The sequence below is a fragment of the Saccopteryx leptura genome, chromosome X, assembly GCF_036850995.1.
Source record: "Saccopteryx leptura isolate mSacLep1 chromosome X, mSacLep1_pri_phased_curated, whole genome shotgun sequence".
Taxonomy (NCBI): domain Eukaryota; kingdom Metazoa; phylum Chordata; class Mammalia; order Chiroptera; family Emballonuridae; genus Saccopteryx; species Saccopteryx leptura.
Window position 1 is genome coordinate 116,536,347 of NC_089516.1, and position 16,881 is coordinate 116,553,227.

At 41.6% G+C, this 16,881-nt stretch overlaps 1 protein-coding gene across 6 annotated transcripts in view; it reads left to right on the top strand.

Moving 5' to 3' along the window:
- The first annotated feature begins 658 nt into the window (after positions 1-658).
- STAG2 (STAG2 cohesin complex component) overlaps positions 659-16,881 on the top strand; it is a 150,103-nt gene continuing 133,880 nt past the window's right edge. For 2 of the 6 annotated variants that reach the window (XM_066357626.1, XM_066357632.1), the window contains exon 1: positions 1,870-2,000. The gene's annotated coding sequence lies outside the window, so the exon portion shown is untranslated. The other 4 variants (XM_066357627.1, XM_066357628.1, XM_066357631.1 and 1 more) reach the window with 4 other exon arrangements.

The window sequence follows — 16,881 nt, forward strand, 5'->3', positions numbered from 1 at the left end:
CACACCTGAAACAAAAACAAAAAATTCAAAAACGCCTCAAAAAACAAAACCTCTAAATCACTTAGGATCAGGTACTCGAGTTAGGCAAGTTGAGTCCTTTTGGTGGGAAGGAGTAGGAACCACGGCGAAGCGAGGTTCAGCAACTAGGGCCATGGTCCCTCGCTGGGGCGTGTCGGAGGGCAGGAGGTCGCAGGGTGATGCCCAACTTAGCTGCTACCTCGGGCTGCGCGGGGGGCACCGAGGCCCTGGGAAACGAGTCCCGGGCATGCCCGCTTTCCGATTTCCCACGGCCCGAGGGTCTGCCGGACATTCCCACCGACCTCCCGTCGACCCCTCAATAAAGAACTAGGAAACATGGCCCCACCGGGTCCGCGCCGGAAGCGCCGCCAAACGAATGAGTAAGTCAGGCGCGGGCATGGCACCTTGTTTACCCCACTCGGCGGCGCGCCCCGGCGGGCGCCTCGTTTGGAGGCGGGGTCCGAGACGCGGCACCAGGGAGGCAGCCGGCTGCGATTGGTTGGTGACTGGGAGGAGGACGCGGGGTGGGAGGGCCGCAAGCCAGCCCTGCAGTGGCGGCGCGCTGCCGCTAGATGCCGCTCCCTCCCAACGGGAGCCGGGCGCGGGTTTGTGGCCGACAGATGGCGCCTGCGCGTTCCATTCGCCTCCAAGTCGCCGAAGAGCGAACACCCCAAACAATCCCGAAGCGCCACCAAAAAAAAAAAAAAAAAAAAAAAAAAGAAAAGGAAAAAAAAAAAAAAAAAAGAAAAAAAAAAAAAGAGAGAAAGAAAAAAAAAAAAGAAAAAAAAAACCCCCCGCCGGATCCGACCGCCACTTTCAAAACCCCCCAGCGCGCTAGAACCGCGGGAGCTTCCGTCCCTGAGTAGAAGTCGAGGGTGTAAAGAAGAGGAAGGGGAAAGCTCTTGTACCAGCCCAGGGGTGAAGAAGCCCCCGGCCTGAGAAAGAAGGAAGAGTGGGGGAGGCGGACGGTCTCGCTCCTGCCTCTGTGTACGCTGAGGGGGGAGGTAAGTTATAAAATGGCGGAGGCGAAGCTTCTAGAAGTTTGGAGGGGCACCCGGAGGGCGCGGGGCCCACCGTGAGGTGTGTGCGGTGGAGACGGGGCACAGCAGAGGAGTTGGGAGGGACCGCGACTGGGCGCCCCGGTGCCGTCTGCTTTCCCCTCTTCTTTCGGCCCCGGCGGGGCGGCCCGGAGCGGGGGACCCGGCCCAGGCGGGGCAGCTCCTCTCGGTCCCCGCCTGAGCCCCGGCCCTCCTTTCTCCCCGGCCCCCCAGCGCCCACCTCCGCGCCCCCGAGGAACTTCCTGCCCCTTCCCGCCCTACCTCCCGCTCCTACGAGCCTTTCTCCCGCCGGACTCTTATCCCCGTTCCCCTCGCCGAGGACCCTGCCCTTCCTCCCGCGCCCCGCTCTCCCCCGGGGCCGCTGCGAGACCCCCCCCATGGGTGGCCCAAAATGGAGAACGCGGAGCAGCGCAAGATGGAGGCTCCGCTTCTCCGTGTAGCGTTAGATTTAGGTGCCTTTTCTCCAGCAGGCTCCTAAGGCTGGGAGAGCCAGACCTGGAGAGGTGGGGTGGGGTGCGAGCCCGGTCGGGGGAGGCTGGCCGGGAGGCTGCGAGGGGGTGGAGGGGAGCGCGGGAGCGAGGTGAGGGGAAGGAAGGGAGCAAAATGGTGGTGCTGGGAACCGGGGGGGAGGGGAGGAGAGGAGGCTCAGTTGTGTATATTTGGGCCTCGGACCGAGAGAGGCGAGGGAAAATCTACTCTGATCACACCCCTCCCTCGTGCCCCCTCCCTGCTGCCTTCCCCTCCTTCCTTTCCTCCCTCCCTCCCCTCCCTCCCTCTCTTCCTCCCTTCCTAGAGAGGGAACAACATTCATGTGACGGGCCCCTCGGCTTCTCCCCCGCCCCATCATCTCCAGCGCGTGGTGGGGAAACTGCTGGGGAAAGCGATTGGCATCGATCTCGCCATCCCTTCCGAGGCCCGACTTCGGTCAGTTTTCTTCGGGCAACAATTTTATAAATAGGTTGGGGTCTGGCGGTGTCGGCCCCCTCGTGCAGCCCGTGCCCTGAAGTGGGCCCTGCCTGGCTGGCATGGTAGGAGGGGGGAAGGGCGGGAGTGGAAGGCTGTTTGTTGGGGGGTTTTGGCGCCACTTTTGTTTTAGTTTTAGTGCTGCTTTTCGTTCTCACCCCCACCCGCGCCGTCTTTCTCAAGACACGAACTGAGCTGATCCTTGCCCCAGGTAGGCAGCTTCTGCTTTTTCCCTCCACACTTTTATTCTGGCTGGGGGGTTGACTTTCTTTTTCCTTCTTTCCCGTGCCCGGTGATATGTGGACGACGATTTTAGGGACGAAAAGGGTCGGATGGGCCATGGGGGACAGAAGGTGTGGGAAACAGCATCAAGTAGTTCCGCAAAACTTTGAGCCCCGTTCCCATTTTCTTCTGGCCTATATTCGTAAACGTATTGTTGATTTCTGCCCTTATTATTGTTTTCTTTCTTTCTTTCTTTCTTTTTTTTTTTTGGTCGCGAGAATGGCTTGTTTTGCCTTGAGTAGTTTTTTTTTAAGCCGGTGTACTTTCGACATTTAGTTTTCGCTCCTCCTCGTTGTATATGTCATTTTATTTTTAACCCTGAACTGTAATGGGTTTTATCGTGGGTTTTTTTCGTACTGCAGTGTTCAGCTTTAATTTTTAATATTGCATTAGTTTCATCCGGTTTGTGACTTTCTCCGTGGCCTAGAAATGTTTTATGTTGTTGCCTGCCCCCACCCCTCTTTTTCTTACATGCAGTTTTTAAATTGAGGGTCATGGTAGTTGATTAAATGATTATTTACAGTTTACATGATATAGCTTTTAGGAACTTCTGATCTTGTAGGATTAGGTTTAAGTAAACGAAAACCTTGCTGGTTCTTAAAATGCGCGGGCCGCCCCCCCTCCCCCCCGCACCAGCATCCCCTCACACTGGAGTGTAAATTCCAGACCCTTTTTCTCCCACGGACCGCCGTATTTCACAGCAGCCACACCCTGTATTTGTCTCTGTGGATTGGACTCATTATCAGCTTAATTTAGTGACTCTTAAACCACCATGATAGGACTTGCTTTAGCAGAAGCTTCTTTTCCTGTTTAGTCCTAGTGGTTAGTGTCGAAAGAGGAATAATCGAGGTTTCTTGATGAAACCTGGCGCAGTCCAACCTCTGCCTTTTTTTCTGTTGTCTTTTTCCTACTCCGGGCTGTTGGCGGTGTCAGCACCGCTGCTGGGGGCGGGGGTGGAGGGGAGAAAGAGTCGGGTTACCGAAGTGCGTCATTCCTGGCTCTAGCACGGCCTGCTCGGGAGCTGTTGGTGTTTGTTACTGTCCTCGCTGCACTTTCCTGCCAACCTTCTCTCTCTGCGTATTGGTTAGGAGCAAAAGCAGGAGGCGGTCTCCTACTTAATTCTTTCTGTAGCCCAGCGCGTTGCGTTTAAGGGTATACGTGAACTTATTTAAAAAAAGAATAAAAGGTCCTGGAAAGTGGATACATTTCTGTTCAATGACATACATGTAATTCAAGTAGTTTAGACTTAATTTCATACATTTCCCAATGAACGGTGGGGTTAATTTTGAACATTTTCAACCACTTATGGTAAAATGCCTGTTTTTCTTTCTACATTGATATCAGTCTATAATTAGGGATCAGAAGGGCCAGTCAAGGCATAAGTGTTCAGCTGCTTTTCAAGTGGTTGAATTGTAATTTTTTGACACATTATGTTAAATAGTCCTTTTTTTTGTTTGTTTTGAGACAAGGTGCTACGTGAATTCAAGCCAATTACACATGTTTAACTTCATTTTCATCACATTCCTGTTTATCTTTTTAGATATAATTTTAACTATCCTTTTGATTTTATGGACTTCATTAAAATTCTTAAAGGTGGCTATTTCTTTGTATTTAACCAAAGTCTTAAATTTACCACCTAACCAGGAGTTGTGTAGGGTGGCCTTACAGTAACACTGTTAAATTCTTGTCTTGCGGTACTCAGTGGACTTCTGAGCACAGCGTCTTCCTCTTCTCTCTTTTTCTGAATATACTAATTAGGGGAGGAAGCAGTGGAAGGTAGTAAGCCAAAAGAAAGTGGCCTTGAGTCCATGATTGTAGCTGGATGGCTGAGTACAGGAGAGCTCATTGTATTACTATTCTCTCTAGTTTTGTGTGCCCTTAAATTTACATAATTAAGCAAACTTGAAGGAAATTTTTCAGATTGTCTTGCAACTTTGGTGTAATGACAAATTTGTATTAACATATCCTGTAATTTGCATGGGAAACTTGGCCTTGTGTATAAGTAATCATACAATGCCTTATATACCAGATTTCAAAAAAATACTTAAATTGAACTGTTATAATGGAACAGGGAGAAAACATACATCTTGCCACACAATCACGAAACCGAATTAGGTAATTAGCCTTTATTAGCTGGTTTTGCACGCCGACCACACGGAAACCAAAGCCCTTCAAATCAATGCGACCCGACTGCATTTTGGAGTTAGGTTTTATAGGTGGAATTACACATTGATTGAGGAATTGGGGGGGGGGAGAAAGCATAGCAGTAAAACAAAGCAATGAAACAAGCTTTCTTAACGATGTTTATCCATACACCTGCAACCTTGCAAAGCTAGCCCAAGGCCACAGTCTGAGAGACCCGGCCTCTAGGCCAGGAATAAGGAAACTTTTATCAGAAAAAGTAAGTTCTGCTAAAAGTCTCTTTGTTTTAGAGACGGTAAGTTTTTTCTTTCTTTCTTTTTTTTTTTTTTGCCAAAAATTATTCATGTTAAGAGTCTTTCTTTTCCACACTTCAGAACCAGTGTAGAATGAGCAACATAAGTTGGTTGAACTTTAAATGTTTGTAAATTACTTTGAAGGTGCTCTACTTTTAGCTTTTTTAATCCTTTGAAAAAGGAAAATTCCATTTGCAAATTTTGTAAATTTTGCTTGGTGTCTATTTCATTAAGTTGAAGTTCCAGTGAGTCAGTATGAAAGGATTTACTATTAATAGGAGGGGCTTTGGCAATTGTAATAAGTGCAGTGGAAAGGATTGGGTGCCCTAGGGAGCATTCCTGGTAGGAAGATCAGAGGTAGTGGTTGAGTTTAGTTTCAGTATTTGGTGTTTAATGAATGGATAGAGAAAAGGATTGGTGGATAGAGAAAAGGATTGGAAAAGAAATATACGTACTAGCCATTCTTTCCCACAGTGAAATAACTAGCACTCAAAGGTATCAGAGACTGGCAGTTGGGGTGGGGTGTGTCCTTTTTTTTTTTAACTGATAGGAAAATGTATACATATGATATTAGTTACCCTCCACTACAAGGATCTGGTGCTATAAATAGTTAAACGTTGACGTATAAAATATTGTAATGTTTTCTGTTACAAAATAATTCTGATCATTACCCATCAACTGTAAAATAAAAGTGCAATGCAATTAAAACCCTGTCTCCTTAATTATAATCTTTGTGAATTGCTTCTAGATTTTTTGAAGGTAAGTTCCTTTTTTCTTCAATTTTATTGTGTTTAGTGTCAGTTTTTTTTGTCCCATAAGATACATTTTTGAATATATGTCAAAGTTTGAAAGGAAATCCAAAATAATGGATATGTAATTTTACATTTGGTAATTTGTGTTTTCTAGTCATTATGAAGTAAACCATTCTAACTTCATCTGGGAACAGACATTTTAGAACTGAATAAATATTCTGTTTATATTTCATATTCAACATTTTAGTTTTAGAAGGATGTTAAGAGAAGACAAATTGCATATTTTGAATTCTTATTCATATGCAAATAATCTTAAATAGATAATGAGAATTGTGGCTTCAGGTTTATTTTATTGTGGTGAGGTAACAGCTAAACTACTAAACCAAGAAATTATGAGTTTGGTAACTCTGAAGTTCAGTTCATTTTTTTTTTTTTAACCCAAACACTCAAATGTAATTCTACATTCCTTTTGCATTGTTTTCTTTTTCAACTTGATTGACTTTGGTCTCCTGAGGACCGATGTATTAAAATTGGTGGGTAACAGGCTCATGCTCACATTATCCTTTGGGAATATAGGGTTAGATATGAAAATACGCCTTTGACAGTTTAGTAATGCTTAATATTCTGCCTGTTTAACTGGTGCCACCCACAGTCATGTGTGGGAAGGGGGTAAACAGTGAATAGCTTATTCTTTTTGCTTTGGGTTCTTTATAATAGATGGAAGCCTTTAGTTTTTGATAGTGCAAGTTAACTTTTGAGCTTAAAATTTACTTTAAATAAACAGTGATCTGTCTTTTATCTCTTGGATAACGTTCCTATCTCTTTAATGCCATGACTTTTGTGTCTCGTTTTTTAAAAAAAAAAGACACTGGACTTGTATAAGCACTTTGAAATCGCGGTTAGTAGACTATTCAGAGATTAAACATGACAGTTTACTGTCCAGTGGAGCATTATAGTATACCTATTTTGGGAGTTGGGGAACATAGCAAAGGAAAGAGATAAATTCCAGTTAGCTATAGGTATCAGTATACACAGAGATATGATTCTTTGGAGAGGAAAGAAAAAAAATTCTTGGGGCCTCATAACTCGAGCATTGTCCAGATACACAAAGGTTATAAGTTTGATTACTAGGTCAGGGTTACATGCAGAAACAGATAGATGTTTCCATGTCTCCCTCCCTCCCTCCCTCCCTCCCTCCCTCCCTCCTTCCCTCTCCCTCTCTCTCTCCCTCTCTCCCTCTCTCCCTCTCCCTCCCCCTCCTTCTCCCTCCTTCCTCCTCTCTCCTTCCCTCTCCCTTCTCCCTCCTTCCCTCTCTTCCTCCACTCTTCTATTCCTGTGTCTCTAAAATCAAGAAATTTTAAAAAAACTTGAAAGCTACAGATTATTTAAAAAGTTCTTTACATTTTTCTTTTGTAATCTACTTTTGAGGTATGTTTAGGACTTTTAATTTGTGGTTCAATACTGCCTGGTATAATAATTTTCTGTATCCAGATATCTTTTTATTTAATTTAATTTATATTTTTTACAGAGACAGAGAGTGAGTCAGAGAGAGAGATAGACAGGGACAGACAGACAGGAACGGAGAGAGATGAGAAGCATCATTAGTTTTTCTTTTTTTTTTCTTTTTTTTAATCATTAGTTTTTCATTGCACGTTGCAACACCTTAGTTGTTCATTGATTGCTTTCTCATATGATCCTTGACCGCGGGCCTTCAGCAGACCAAGTAACCCCTTGCTGGAGCCAGCGACCTTGGGTTCAAGCTGGTGGGCTTTTGCTCAAACCAGATGAGTCCGCGCTCAAGCTGGTGACCTCTGGGTCTCGAACCTGGGTCTTCTGCATCCCAGTCCGACACTATCCACTGCGCCACCGCCTGGTCAGGCTCTTCAGATATCTTGAGCTATGGTTATTGCATATTCTGTTTGGCAAAGATCTGTGAGAAAACAAAATTGTTAGCTTGATTTTTTTTCAGTATTTTGAATTGCCTGTTTTGTATTTAATTTAAGCAAATTTTATATATCATTAGTGTAAGTGGTGTTCCTTGGTAGTCTTAATTTTTTTGTGTGTATTTAAAAAAAACTCCATCTCTTCAGCAGCTGTGGTAATCTGCTGCCTGAATTGTGTTTCTAACAATGCTTGCCATAATTCTGCATTTTATAGTAGCCAGAAGAAAACAAGTTTTTCCATGTGGTTAGTCTAATCAAGAGGTTGTTGAATTGTTTTAAACTTTCCTCCCCAAAGGAAGGGAGCGTGAATAATCAGTGGTTTGTTCTTTTTTACTATTTTAATTGGAAAATACATGACTAGGCTTGATGGAACAAACTAGAGAGATTACTGTAAATTTTTTATAATCTAATGTACAACTCAATAACTTCATCAGAAAGTTTATAAATATAGTGTAAATTCTGTTGAATGTTGCTAGAGGGGGAAGAGTAAGTCATGTTTACATTTTTGCATTGTTACCATTTGCTGTAATTGTATTTGACCTATAACTTACTGAATCCTGAGATATTTTAAAGTGTAATTTAGTTGCTATTTGAGGTTCTTTTGAATGCTGATAGCTGTGCTGTGTGTTTCAGTATGTGCATAATCTTAGCTACCTTGCAGGATGTGCTTTCTCTCAGCATTTTACAAATGGGGAAATTGAGGCTCTCAGGGTAAATGGCTTGTCATATAATAATTGACAGCTTGAATTCACACCTAATTAGTTTGTGCTTTTTAAGTTCTGTAGTTTTTTCCCTTAGCTGGTTTAGATCTTGGGTTATCTATAGCCAGAAAGTATGTATCATTTTAATATACAAAGTTAAATTTTCTTTTTTCATGTATAGAGCAAGACAAATGCAGATTAAAAAAAATTATTTTAGTGAGGAGAGAAGGAAGGGGGCGAAGAGCAGGAAGCATCAACTCCCATATGTGCCTGACCACGGAAGCCCAGGATTCTGAACCAGCGACCTCAGTGTTCCAGGTCGATGCTATAACCCTGCACCACCACAGGTCAGGCATAAATGCATGCAGATTTTTACTCAGGGTTAGATGAGTTGTAGCCTAGGAAGGGTCTAAATTGTATTTTATACTAATAGTTGAAATGAATCTGAGCTTTGTTGATTATGCTTATTATACAAAAGTTTGTGGGGTTATATGTTGAATTGTCTTTTTTTGTTGTTATATTATGGTAGAATGGTTTCACTGTTTTTATCCTTTGTCATTTATGTTCTGTACTGAATGGAAGCTAAGTGTGTCTGAGAGTAGTTCCCCAATCATTCCATTTGTTTATTTGAGTAGTTGAATTTGAAATAAAAGTTTAGGTACTCTTACAATAAATACACTGCTCTCGTGGGTTCTCTAGGGGTATTTTTTGGTTGTTATTTAATGGTGCTTTATAAATATTCTTTTCTAAGTGTTAGTATCTTCTATATACTTTCTATTCTAGTTCACCTTTTCACTTTGTAATCTTGTGTTCTTGTTTTTATCAGGTATAGATAGTATTGGTGCCTTGGATTATTAGCTTGGTTAGTGATCAGAATTTTGGTCTCAGCTTTCTTTGCCTTCCCTCTTTTTCCATGCTGCGTTTCATAAAGTATAAGTAGAACTTTCCTTATCTGAAGGAATGCTAGATGTTGGATATCTGGCCTAAGATAAATTAGTGGAGATGAAGTAAAATTGAATATATTAATGCTTTTTGTAGTCATGACTCAAAATTTATTTTATGTTAATCATTCCCTTAAGTTTCATTCTGTAGGAAATAATTTTTCCTGGTGATGCAGTCTTGTACACACACTTTGTTCAATATTCAGTCTTTTCATCCATTTTTCTCGCTTTGTACTCCAAGAATGCCAAGATCTTGGTGTTCTACCATAGAATTGTGCCCCAAGGCATCCATTATATGTAATAGTTTCTTTCCTGTGCATCTAGAAAGATACCAGTTATGTGCCATTCTTGGGAGAGTTCAGGAAATTGTCACTCAAATCATTTTTAAGAAGGAGAGACAGGGAGGGAGAGAGAAGTATCAACTGATTAGTTGTATCACTTTAGTTGTTCATTGATTGCTTCTCATAAGTACCCTTGATTAGGGGTAGGGTAGGGGGGGCTCCAGCCAAGTCAGTGACTCCTTGCTCAAGCCAGCGACCTTGGGCCTAAACCAGTGACATTGGTTTGAAGCCAGCAACCTTTGGGCTCAAGCCAGTGACCTTGTGATCATGTCTATAATCCTGTGCTAAGATGGTGAGTCTGCACTCAAGCAGGATGAACTCACACTCAAGCCTGCGACCTCAGGGTTTCAAACCTGGGTCCTCAGCAGGTCCACGCTCTGTCCACTGCTATCGGTCAGGCCATTTTCTGAGTTCTATGGTTAATATGAAGAACACTGGTTGAGAAAGGCTGCTAGAATATTCAGGGATTTGGTTTAGCACTAACCAGAGTTTTACGTTCTATAGTTAATTTTCTGTCAGTAACCCTAATTTAGCCTTTGATAAAACTTACGCATGATAAAATGTGAATGCAATTGATATTGCCATCTCTGTGGGATAAATTTGTTAGTGTTGATGTCAAGCAGTTAGTGCTGCTTAGTTTTAAATAACTTAATGTGGGAAGTTAGATGAATAATGAATAATTTTATTTGTGAAAAGGAATATTGTAGGAGCTCTCTGTTCATTATACAATCTAAAACTTTTTATATATAAAAAAGTCTTTGACAGTGACTGTATGTAACATTAACAGCTACCACTGACATGTTAGAAATGTCATATGTGTATTATTAGTCTTCATAACATTATGAGGTTAGATGACCATGTGATTTATTGTTGAAACCAGGATAATTTTCAAAGTGAAAGGGGTACCAGCTGGATGGCATGCTGGGATAATAGTATAACATGGGACCATCTCAGAAAGTAGGGTATATAACCCGAATTAGTATCCACTTTTTCACAGTAGGAAACCAAAATATAGGGAGGCCAGGTAACTTGCCCAATTACTAAGTGGTAGAAGGGATTTGAAACTCCTATAGAAATTTAGAAATCTTGGGCGTGAAAGTGATTTAACTTTCTGTAAATGGCCATATTCTCAGAGCTTATTTTCACTCTTTTGGAGGAGTGTTTTTATAGGTATGAGGGAGGTCTATGGTAAAGACAAGATATACAGTGTTTTTTAAAAGCCGGTAAAATTTCCAGTTGGCCTTTTTTTTACTTGACTGTTAAGATTTCAGTTGATTATATGTCTTAATGTTGAAAAGCAACTTTTCAGGGTCTGCCTAAATAAAAGAAAATTCTAGGATATTTACTTTTACTGCTTACATATGTGTTTGTTTTCCTTACATATTATTCAGACTCCTTTACCATTTTCTTAGAAGGAAATGTGAATTGTATGATATTTTGTGGGAGGTTCTTACATGGAAAATTTATTCTGAGAAGAAAGCTGAAAGAGAAGTAATTTTGTGAGTGCAGAGAAGTGGTATTAGAAAAGTAAGAAAAAGGTCCAATTTAGAGACCTATCTGAAGTTAAACTGATTTGGTAACATTTAAGAGTTAAGTATTACAGAGATAATATCATTTCACAAAATTAATTGTGCTCTTTATTTTGGGTGCCTTTTGTAGTTGCTTTGTATTCCTGGCCAGTTTATGTTTGTGGTACTTCCCACTTACAAAAATGTTTTCTGTAGGCGAAATGAAACACTTGGAAAATTACTTCAGCATAATGACAGATTCACTGTATTGTAAACTAGGATTTCTCCCCCCTTTTTTTCTTTCATTGTAGTTGAGTGGTAGAGATATGATCTTAAGAGAGGACTTCGAGTTTTGTTTTCATACTTGGGTATTTACTATTTCATTGAGGAAATTGTGATTTTTCTCCCCGAGGTAGTTTACTTTTGGAGGTTATATTAGAAACAACCGAGAGGTTATTAAGTAGGTCTACTCGATTTTTTAGATTATTGATTTTAGAGAAGGAAGAGGAAGGGAGAGAGGGACAGAGAAGCACAATGATTTGTTGTTCCACATTTTATTAATTCATTGGTTGATTATTGCATGTTCCTTGACCAGGCATCCAACCCACAACTTTTGTGTATCGGGATCACACCCTAACCAACTGAGCTACCTGGTTAAGGCTAGATCTGTTTAAAATAATTTTTTTATGTGACAGAGACAGAGAGAGGGACAAATAGGGCCAGACAGAGAGACAGGAAGGGGAGAGAGATGGGAAGCATCAGTTCTTGGTTGAAGCTCCTTAGTTGTTCATTGTTTTCTGGTATGTGCCTTGACAGGGATGGAGGGATGGGGAGGAGGGGCTACAGCTGAGCAAGTGACGCCTTGCTCAAGCCAGCAACCTTTGGGCTCAAGCCAGTGACTTGATGCTCAAGCTGGATGAGCCTGCACTCAAGCAGTCGACCTTGGGGCTTCGAACCTGGGTCCTCTGCACCTCAATCTGATGCTCTATCCACTGCGCCACTGCCTGGTCAGGCTAAAATAATTTTTTAAATTTATTTATTTTAGGAGAGAGAGAAAGAGAAAGAAAGAAGTGGGGGGGGGTGAGCAGGATACATCAACTCCCATATGTGCCTTGACCAGGCAAGCCCAGGGTTTCAAACTGGCGACCTCAGGGTTCCAGATCAATGCTTTATACTCTGCATCACAACAGGTCAGGCTAACATTCTTAAAAGATCTTATTTATTGATTTTAGAGGAGAGAGACAAAGAAAGAGGGGAGCAGGAATCAACTCCTAGTTGCTTCGCAGTAGCTGTAGTTGTTTCTCATATGTGCCTTGACTGGGCAAGCCTCGGGGTTTTGAACCAGTGACCACAAAGTCGAGCCAACATTTTTTTTTAAAATGATTTTACTGGGGCACAGCTGGAAAGGGGCCACTCCTTCACCCATCACACACCGCATGTTTGTGGGGATCCTGATGCTAAACCATTCATAGATGACCTGCTATTCAAAAAAGAAAGAAAAAGATTTTTATTTATTGCCTGGCCTGTGGTGGTAGAGGGGATAGAGCGCTCACCTGGAGTGCTGAGGTTGAAACCCTGGGCTTGCCTGGTCAAGGCCCATGACAAGCAACCAGTGAGCAGCTAGAGTGAAGTAACTACTTGTTGTCCCCTCTGTAAAATCAGTAAATAGATCTTAAGAGGGGAGAGAGAGAGAGCGAGAAAGAGAAAGGCAGGAGTGGGAAGCATCAACCTGTAGTCCTTGCTTCTCCTATGTGCTTTGGGCAGGCCTGCGGTTTCTTTGTTGCTTTATCCACTTCACCACCACAGGTCAGGCCTATTCAAATTTTTAAAGGTCTTATTTAGTTCATTAAAGTCATCATGAAGTTAGAAGGGCCGTGGGGAACCACATTTCTGACCAGGTCAAACAATTTGAATGACTTGTAGACAAGTTTATTTCTTATGGATTTGATTCATTATATGAAATAAATGCAGTTGTTTGTTTTAAAAAGCTACTGCTGATTTTTAATCTGGGGTCCATGGTTAGGATGTAGTTGTAAGAACCCTATGAAATTATATGCAAAATGTGTAAGTACTGTATTTGTGTTTTCTTTCAGGTTCTTAAAAAGGTTCATTCATTGTTATATCAGCTGGTACTGAAAAGTGCCTACAGCGATGGGGGTGTATAATGCCAAACCCTGAAAGGATTAAGACTAATCCTTTTTATTTGTTGTTATTACTTTTTAAAGATTTTATTTATTGATTGTAGAAAGAGGAGAGAAAGTGAGAGAGAAGCAGGTAGGAGCAGGAAGCATCAACTCTTAGTGGTTGCTTGTCATCTGTGCCTTGACTGGGCAGAGCGGGGGTTTCAAACTGACGCCCTCAGCATTGCAGCTCAACACTATCCACTGTACCACCAAGGCCAGGCAAGAACAGTCCTTTTCAGAAACATTATGTACTGGAACCTACTATATGTTAAAGAACATTAAGGTAAAACCAATAGTCAATACAGTTTAATAGTATCTTTTTTTTTCTTAGCGAAGGAGTTGTGGGACAGACAGACAGGAAAGGGAGAGAGAGATGAAAAGCATCAGCTTGTAGATGTGGCACCTTAGTTGTTCATTGATTGCTTCTCATACGTGCCTCTACTGGGGAGCTCCATCAGAGCCAATTTCCCCTTTGCTCAAGCCGGATGAGCCCACACTCAAGCCCCGACCATGGGGTTTTGAACCTGGGTCCTCGGTGTCCCAGGTTGACAATATAATATCCTTAATTTGAGACTAATGACAAGTACTTAACAATAAGGACTACTCTGGAAAGCTTTAAGGAAAAAAAATAACAATTGAGTGCTGTTAATGTAGCCTTGGATTGCTTCAATCTTTGGAGATGTTCATAAACTAAGTTCAAAGAGCCCATGATCATCCCCTGTAACCAGTTACTGTTATTCAAAGGTTGGAACCTTCTAAATCAGGGGTCCCCAAACTACGGCCCGGGCCACATGTGGCCCCCTGAGGCCATTTATCCGGCCCCTGCCGCACTTCCGGAAGGGGCACCTCTTTCATTGATGGTCAGTGAGAGGAGCACTTTGACCATCTCATTAGCCAAAAGCAGGCCCATAGTTCCCATTGAAATACTGGTCAGTTTATTGACTTAAATTTACTTGTTCTTTATTTTAAATATTGTATTTGTTCCCGTTTTGTTTTTTTACTTTAAAATAAGATATGTGCAGTGTGCATAGGGATTTGTTCATAGTTGTTTTTTTTTATAGTCCGGCCCTCCAACGGTCTGAGGGACAGTGAACTGGCCCCCTGTGTAAAAAGTTTGGGGACCCCTGTTCTAAATGATATTCCAGTTCTGAGTAAAAGTAAAAGAGGCAATCAACAATCATTCTGTTCCGGGACTTTTGTGTCTTACTTTATTTCAAGTTGTAAATGCTTGCTTTAAAAAAGGAATGGAAATTCGTATATGCTTTTGCTTTACTTTCGGATTCTTTGTTGGAATGTTAGATTGAAATGTCTTTGTAGCAGTATATGATAGTCGTTAAATTCATTCTTTCTATAGGATCTGTAAGATGATTTAGGTTTCGTATATTTGAAGTATTTCCATTTCAGGATTGGATGTATGATAACCTTTTCTTGAATTTCTAACCTTTATCTCTTTTCAAAAGCACAGAGAAATTTTCTGTACTTACCAACCTGCATACTGCCTTGTACTTAATATGCAAACTTTATGGCAACTAGAATGTTGTTACAAAGAACACATATAATATCCTCTTAGTAAAAAAAGGCCTTTTTTTGGTTTAAAGTAGTAGTATTAAAGATAGGAACATGAACCTTTGAGAATTTCCCTTCTACACTAAAGTAGAGTAAATGTAGGAAATATTAGTAAAGCCATAATATTTTCCCTTTGGAATATATCCCTCCCTGTTTCCACCACTCAATTCAGGCCAAAAGACATTCCTCAGACTTGATCCCTGGCGGGAGAAGTGAGGAAGTGGTGGTGGCCGTGGCTGGCAGGGAAGCAGAAGCATGAAGGTATGTTTTTGAAAAGCAAAATTGTCAATGACAAATGGATTTTTCCAGCACTGAGTAAATGTACTTTTTTGAGTTTTGATAAATATCAATGCATAATGTGGTACTATTCATTGAGGGACTCTTCAGTGGTTGCATTTATATTTGGCTGTTCAAGATATACAGTCACTTGAAAAATTTCAGAGGGATTGTTTGGACAATACAGGATTATACTATTAGAAAGGATTCTTTAGTAGGGAATTGCGGTATTTCCTAAACCTTCGAAGTATACGAAAACAGCCATCCAGGTGGCTGAAGAAGAATAGCAAACCTGCCTGACCAGGTGGTGGCGCAGTGGATAGAGCGTTGGACTGGGATGCGGAAGACCCAAGTTCGAGACCCGGAGGTCGCCAGCTTGAGCGTGAGCTCATCTGGTTTGAGCAAAGCTTACCAGCTTGGACCCAAGGTTGCTGGCTCAAGCAAGGGGTTACTTGGTCTGCTGAAGGCCCCCTGTCGGGGCACATATGAGAAAGCAATCAATGAACAACTAAGGTGTCACAATGCGCAACGAAAAACTAATGATTGATGCTTCTCATCTCTCCGTTCCTGTCTGTCTGTCTGTCTGTCCCTGTCTATCCCTTACTCTGACTCTCTCTCTCTCTCTCTGTAAAAAAAAAAAAAAAAAGAATAGCAAACCTAACTTGAGAGATTATTTGAGTGTATGTGTGTGTGTGTGCACGTGCCCATGCATAAATATGTAGTGTTTAAATGTATAGTATAGGTGAATATCCAAATATATCTCATAATTAAATTGTTAATTGTTTTGGACTAGGAATTATGCTTTGATCTGATTTTGTTTGAATACCTTGTCTGACTGTGTAGTACATAGAATACAGGTTCACAAATATTTGAATAGAAACCTTAGGTTTTTTTAGATATGCAACCTTGCATTATAATTACATGATTAATATTCATATTAAAGAACTGTCTGTTGGAAGGGAAGTAATCAGTTTCCTTTAGTTGGCTTTGCATTAATGACTAAGTTTGTATCTACAGGATATTGTGTAGTAGTGGTTACTAGGCTCCCTAGCATTTAATTTAAAAAGTTTTTAAAAGCACTCAGGTAGCTACTGAGGTTCAGAGTTGTTTAAGTGACTTGCCCAGGATAACTCAGCTAGTACGTGGCAGAGCTTCTTTTTGAATCAGCACAATCTGCACAGGGATACACTGCCTCCCAGTGGGATGATTTGTAGATTTCATAGTGATAACTTTTTTGGAGGTAGAGAAGTCAAGGAGACAAGACTCCTAAATTGATGAAACTTAGGAGGAAGATAAACTTCTAAGAGCAGTCAGAAAAGTTTTTTTTTTTCCCCCCTGACAGTCAGAGGGACAGACAGGGACAGACAGACAGGAAGGGAGAGATGAGGAGCATCAATTCTTCATTGCAGCACCTTAGTTGTTCATTGATTGCTTTCTCATATGTGCCTTGACGGGGGGGTGGGTGGGGTGGCTACAGCAGAGCTAGTGATTCCTTGCTCAAGCCAGTGACCTTGGGCCCAAGCCGGCGACCTCAGGGTTTCGAACCTGGGTCCTCTGTGTCCCAGTCCAACGCTCTATCCATTGCACCACTGCTAGTCACGTTAGGTAGGAGAAAGACTTATTTTCTACCAAGAGCTGCTAGGATAAATAATTCTCAGTCTGAAGTTACATGTGATATGTTTCATATTTTATAATATCAGGTAACAATTAGAAAGGGGTTAGATGGAGAGAAGATGATTAAGTTTGTGATATTGTACTTGTTTTAATCCTCATAGAGTGACACCTGCATTTATTTTAAGGAATTAAATTTGTTATAAATTATGAAATAAAATGTTACCCAAAGCATTGTTTGCACATGTGTCACGAATGGTGTTCTTACTAAAGAGCAATAATACTGCTTAGAGGAACAATATG